Raw genomic sequence first — 6,000 nt, 5'->3', positions numbered from 1 at the left:
ATATTGAGTGTTCATGCCAAGTTTGGTCCAAATTCATGATTGTTTGAGTCCACAATGTTCTTTGGATGCAGGTGAACTGCATCCAAAACTCAAGGCTGAGCCAGCTCACTAAATCCTTCCAGTATTTTCTGTTGATCATGGGAGTTCTGTGTGTCAAGTCTGGTTCAATTCCATCGTTGATGGAGTTCAGAACGCTCTTTGATAGTAGGTTAACTATAAATCCCAGCAACTACAACTCCCAAATGGCAATATCCATGTTCCCCCAACCCCAACGGTGTTCAAATTTGGGCGTATCGGGTATTTGTGCCAAATTTGGTCCAGTGAATGAAAACACATCCTGCATATCAGATATTTACATTACAATTCATAACAATAGAAAAATGACAGTTATGAAGTGGCAACGAAAATATTTTTATGGTTGCTGGTCACCACATCATGAGGAACTGTATCAAGCGGTTGTGGCATTAGGAAGGTTGAGAAACACTATTTTAAAGCTTGGTAGTTACGTGCACAACCATCAAAACCTTTCCTGGTTAACATACAGCCCATCGTATATTTTGTCATCTTGCAATGAGGCACTAACAGTGAGTGGCTGTGGATATAGACAACGGGAAAAATCTAGACAGTTTCCAGAGATATTTGCTGCATTCAATTAATAACCGTGTCACGGAGAGCCCGGTTTGGCCTCTTAGCCTGACTTCATCCAAGTCAAGAGACTCCGGTATCCAACAGTGGGATAAACCGGATTCCTTTGCTTTGTTTGTCTTGGCCTACGGTGCCTCTTTATGAGGAAAATGGTCAAAGTGAAGTACTTCCCCTGTGTATTTTGACAGGAAGCCCCAGTAATATGCTTTCCTTTTGTTGTATATCTTACTCTTTCCCCTCAATCTTGTTTAAATATTTTCAAGCACAATGACATATTTATTAACCCGCCACTCTCGCCATGAGGTACGTCTTTGATTGGCTTTCGGCAAAGGCTCTCCGTGAAGGTGGAGGTCCTTCCCTTCGCCCCCCTGCCGTCTCCAATGGGAGTTAATATTATTACTGCTATTTGTGCCGAACTCTGGAGAACAATCTCTTTTTAAAAAACGGAGCACGTTTATTTAAAACAGCTGGGCAAAAGAGCATGAAGGCCCAGCTAGAGTCCCCGAGGTCACAGGTCGGGGCTAACACCAATCTCTGCAAAACTTTGAAGCTGACATTTTACAGATTATATGTGCCTCGCCGCACAGTGGGCATGGCGTATAAATTGGGCTTAGGGGCCCCTTATTTGTTCTTTGGGTTTTTATGAGCCCACAGCATTCTTCTTTGAAGCGGCACACACAGAACCTCATTTCTTTCTCTCTCTGTTTTCAAAAGTTGTTTTAATGCCGTGGAACTATTTGCAGTAAATCACGTTATAGCGTCCTGGAAATATATCTCTTAACTGTGAGATTGTGTTTCAATGCCTTGTCTTGTTCATGTCTGGTTCGTCCTTTGTTTCTTTTTTTTTTTTTGTAGCAAAACCCATCTTCGTTCTTCCTGCCAGTCACCCTATCTCTACAGACTGGCAACCAGACGGATATATTTTACAACTGCAGTCAAAATATGAATGCCTGCATTGTTTTGTTTTTTAGTCTCCAATATCTGCATCCTCCAGCATTTCACAGATGAAAACTGGGATGTAGGTGGCCAAGCAAGATCAGAGTATGGTTAAGATGACAAAAGTTATTATTGTCAAACAACATACAAGCTTGGGGAGACTGCAGCAGTTTGCTTTGTCCTGAACCTTCTGGGAAAAGGCATGATTTGATTTTCTCGTTCCTTTCCTTACACAGTTGAATTAATTGAATGTCAACTACTTTTGCACTTTGAACTCAGTTTGCAAATTAGCACAGTTAGATCATATCCCAGATGATGGGATCAGGATTTAAAATGACTTTAACAGATTGGAGAGCTGAGACAACTGGGGCTGGATCTACATGACATTATATCCCAGGATCTGATCCCAGATAATAATAATAATAATAATCATCATCATCATCCAAAAATACATCACACAGTCCTAAAAGCTTGGGAAGTGTTCGACTTGTGATTTTGTGATACGAAATCTAGGATATCTATCTTGTTTGCTGTGTCATACTATGCCATTGTGTCAATAATAATAATAATAATAATAATAATAATAATAAGGCCATGTTCCAGAAGCACTCTCTCCTGATGTTTTGCCCACATCAATGGTAGGCATCTTCAGAAGCTGTGAGATATATTGGGAACTAGGCAAGGGAGGTTTATATAACACTTCCCAACAAAGGATTATCCCAGGCAGGAATCAGCCAGGCTTTGAAGCTGCAAGGCTTTTCAGTGCTCATTAAGGTGATTAATTGCAACATTCACACTTGCCTCCAACAGACAATAGTTCTTTCTCCCACTCTGGACATTGTTCCACAGATATATAAACCTCACTTGCCTAGTTTCTAATATACTTCACAACCTCTGAGGATGCCTGCATAGATGCAGGCAAAACATCAGGAGATAATGCTTCTGGAACATGACTATACAGCCCAGAAAACTCATAGCAACCCAGTGATTCCAGCCATGAAAGCCTTCAACAACACAATAATAATAATAATAATAATAATAATAATAATAATAATAATAATAATAATAATAATAATGCTCGTAAATACGTTATTTGTAGTCCGCCCTATCTCCCTGAGGGGACTCAGGATGACTTCCAATCAGGGTGGCAAACATTCAATTATCTTATTTTCCCATATTGTCTGGCAGTGTAGACTCATATAATTCAGTTGAAAGCAGATAATCTGGGATCAGATCCTGGGATATAGGGCAGAAAACAAATAAATACAAATAAATTTCCAGAAGGATAAATGTAGGGAACCACAGTTGGGGGGGGGGGGGGGGGGGATGAAATGAACAAATATGGGATGTAAACAATACATCTGAAAGGGATTTGGGCCCTTTCTACACTGCCATATAATCCAGATTATCAAATCAGATAATCTAGATTATCTGTTTTGAACTGTTTTACATGAGTCTATACTGCCAGATAATCCCGTTCAAAGAGGATAATCTGGATTTTATATGGCTGTGTAGAAGAGGCCTTGGAGTCTTAGTAGACTAAAAGCTGAATGTGAATCAACAGTGTGATGCAGCAGCTAAAAAGCCCAATGTGATTCTAGGATGCATCAATAGTGTCTAGATGGAGGAAAATAATAGTCCCGTTCTATTCTGCTTTAGTCAGATCTCACCTGGAATTCTGGGTTCAATTCTGTTCAATTCTGGGTACTACAATTTTATTTTATTTTTTGTGTCAGGAGCAACCGGAGTTGCTTCTAGAGTGAGAGAATTGGCAGTCTGCAAGGACGTTGCCCAGGGGACGCCCAGTTGTTTTGATGTTTTACCATGCTTGTGGGAGGCTTCTCTCATGTCCCCGCATGGAGCTGGAGCTGATAGAGGGAGCTCATCCACGCTCTCCTCAGGTCGGCAACCCAACCTTCAAGTCACAAGGCTTTTATCCCCTAGGCCATCGGAGGCTCCTACTGCAATTCAAGATATTGATAAGCTGGAATGTGTCCAGAGAAGGGGGCCCAAAATTATCAAATGACTTGAAGCCAAGTCCTATGAGGAACAGCTTAGAGATTAGGGTGTTTTTACCCTAGAGAAAAGCAGATTAAGAAGGGCTGTGGGCAGTTAAAACCACTAGCTGCAGAAAAAGCTGCTTACCGAAGGGTTAGCAGTTCGAAACCATGAGTCGGGGTGAGCTTCAGACTGTCAGCTCTAGCATCTGCCAACCTTGCAATTCGAAAGCATGCAATGTGAGTAGATCAATAGGTACCACCTTGGTGGGAAGGTAAAAATGGAATATGCTGCCTTGGAGCATGGTGGAGTCTCTTTCTCTGGAGGTATTTAAACAGAGGCTGGATGCCCATGTATAAGGAGAGCTTACATTGTGTATTTCTCTAGGGTGTCTGTGTGTCCGTGTTTTCCCCCATGCAATGTAAATTGTACGGAAGAAGTTATGAATTTATCACAGATTGGTATTGGATCCAAAGGGAAAAGAAGAAACAGGTCCTCACATGCTTATAGATGATTGCATTTTATTCTTCAAATGGGTTTTTTGTTAATTTGTTTTATAAAAAGCCCAACACGTTTCGACCCTTGTATTATTGATTGGCCGTCTTCAGGGGCTACAGATTCAATTTAACAACAGTGGAAATTTCTGGAGTTATTGAAAATCTCTCTCCGTATACTGGACTGTTGCAGAATAAAAAGGGCCCAGGAGAAAGCTTTTTTAGCAAGCTCAGAAATGTCTTATATTGTAAGTTTGAATGTATAACTGCTGTGCTGGCATTAGAGCAGGCCTGGGCAAACTTTGGCCCTCCAGGTGTTTTGGACTTCAACTCCCACAATTCCTAACAGCCTACCGGCTGTTAGGAATTGTGGGAGTTGAAGTCCAAAACACCTGGAGGGCCAAAGTTTGCCCAAGCCTGCATTAGAATATTTTGTAATGTCAGCTCTGCTGAAATCGCTGGTTTAGGGAGCCTGGCGTGTCTAGCTTGTTCAGAAGGCCGAATAGGACGCAGAAGGATTTCAAGGCAAAATCGGAGGTATTTATTCTCACTGGTCAAAGAGGATGTCAACGGAGAAATTATTGCAAAATACAGACATATCCAAACTATGAGCACGTGGTTTTATTTATAGTACATTTGATGGAAAGAAAAAGCAATACAGAACAAATGAAAATAGTCACACCAGTCCCTCATTGGTATTGGAGAGTGATGGCTAGGATCTGCAGTCCCATTGGAGGAGGCGCGAGGCTGTTTCTGCCTCTGAGCCAATCAGAAGACAGGAGGGACATTTAGTAAACTGTCATTCATGAATTTGAGGTCTTGTGTCTGTTGTGAGTCCTTCTCAGAAAGTGGGTGCATCTAGGAGGGATGCGGTTTGATGGGTGGTTAATGGGTCCTGATGGTCCAATGCCATCTAGACAAAGGAAGTGTCGGCCAATGGACAAAAGGTGTTTAAGGTGTAGTTACATATAATGGAAGATTCACAACGATGCGAAGTGGCCAACCCAGGCGGGACCCGCCATTCCCACACCACCCTGGCTGCCAGCGCCAGCACCATTCTTTTCCGATGGCTCCACTCTTTCTCCTGATGCTGCCGCCATCACAGACTGATGGAAACTAGGCAAGAGGTCTGTTGGAAACTAGGTAAGTGGGGTTTGTATATCTATGGAATGTCAAGGTTGGGAGAAAGAACTCAAAGTACTTTTGTCTGTCTGAGGCAAGTGTGGATGTTGCAGTTAGCCACCTTGATTAGCTTTGAATAGCCTTGCAGCTTCAAATCCTGGCTGCTTCCTGCCTGGGGGGATCCTTTGTTGGGAGGTGTTAGCTGACCTTATTGTTTCATGTCTGGAATTCCCCTGTTTTTGAGTGTTCTTTTTTTACTGTCCTGATTTTATTTATTTATTTATTTATTTCCCATACTTGTGTCCCACCCTTCTCACCCTGAAGAGGCTCAGGGTGGCCTCACAACTGGCAACAATTCGATGCCCAATTGGTTTGGGGGGGGGGCAAAATTTTGTTCGCCTACACTTGAAAATTACCTTGGGGTGGCCCTGCCTATGTACCTACCACCAAGGGCATCATACTTTGACATCGAGGGTATGGTGTCAAAGGAAGGAAGGAAGGAAGGAAGGAAGGAAGGAAGGAAGGAAGGAAGTAAGTAAGTTGAGGGCAGGTTGTGGGGCCAAAATCATGGATTTTAATAGGACCCATTAGTTGAGGATTATTCTGTGAAGAGAGGAAAGCTCCAATACAACCTTGGTCTTAGTTGGCCCTTGGCACTGCCACCATTTCCTCATCCAGGCATTCAAAAAGGCTAGAAGTAGTGGCAAACCAGAGACAGAATAGAAGGGCTTGATACTTAGGCTCTCCCTGGATGAACTAAGAACGAAGAACTTGTTACTCTACTCAGATAAGGGAATGGTCCCTG

Source organism: Anolis carolinensis, chromosome 1 (genome assembly GCF_035594765.1).
Source record: "Anolis carolinensis isolate JA03-04 chromosome 1, rAnoCar3.1.pri, whole genome shotgun sequence".
In the NCBI taxonomy this organism is placed as follows: domain Eukaryota; kingdom Metazoa; phylum Chordata; class Lepidosauria; order Squamata; family Dactyloidae; genus Anolis; species Anolis carolinensis.
Note: the sequence above shows the minus strand (reverse complement) of the source record.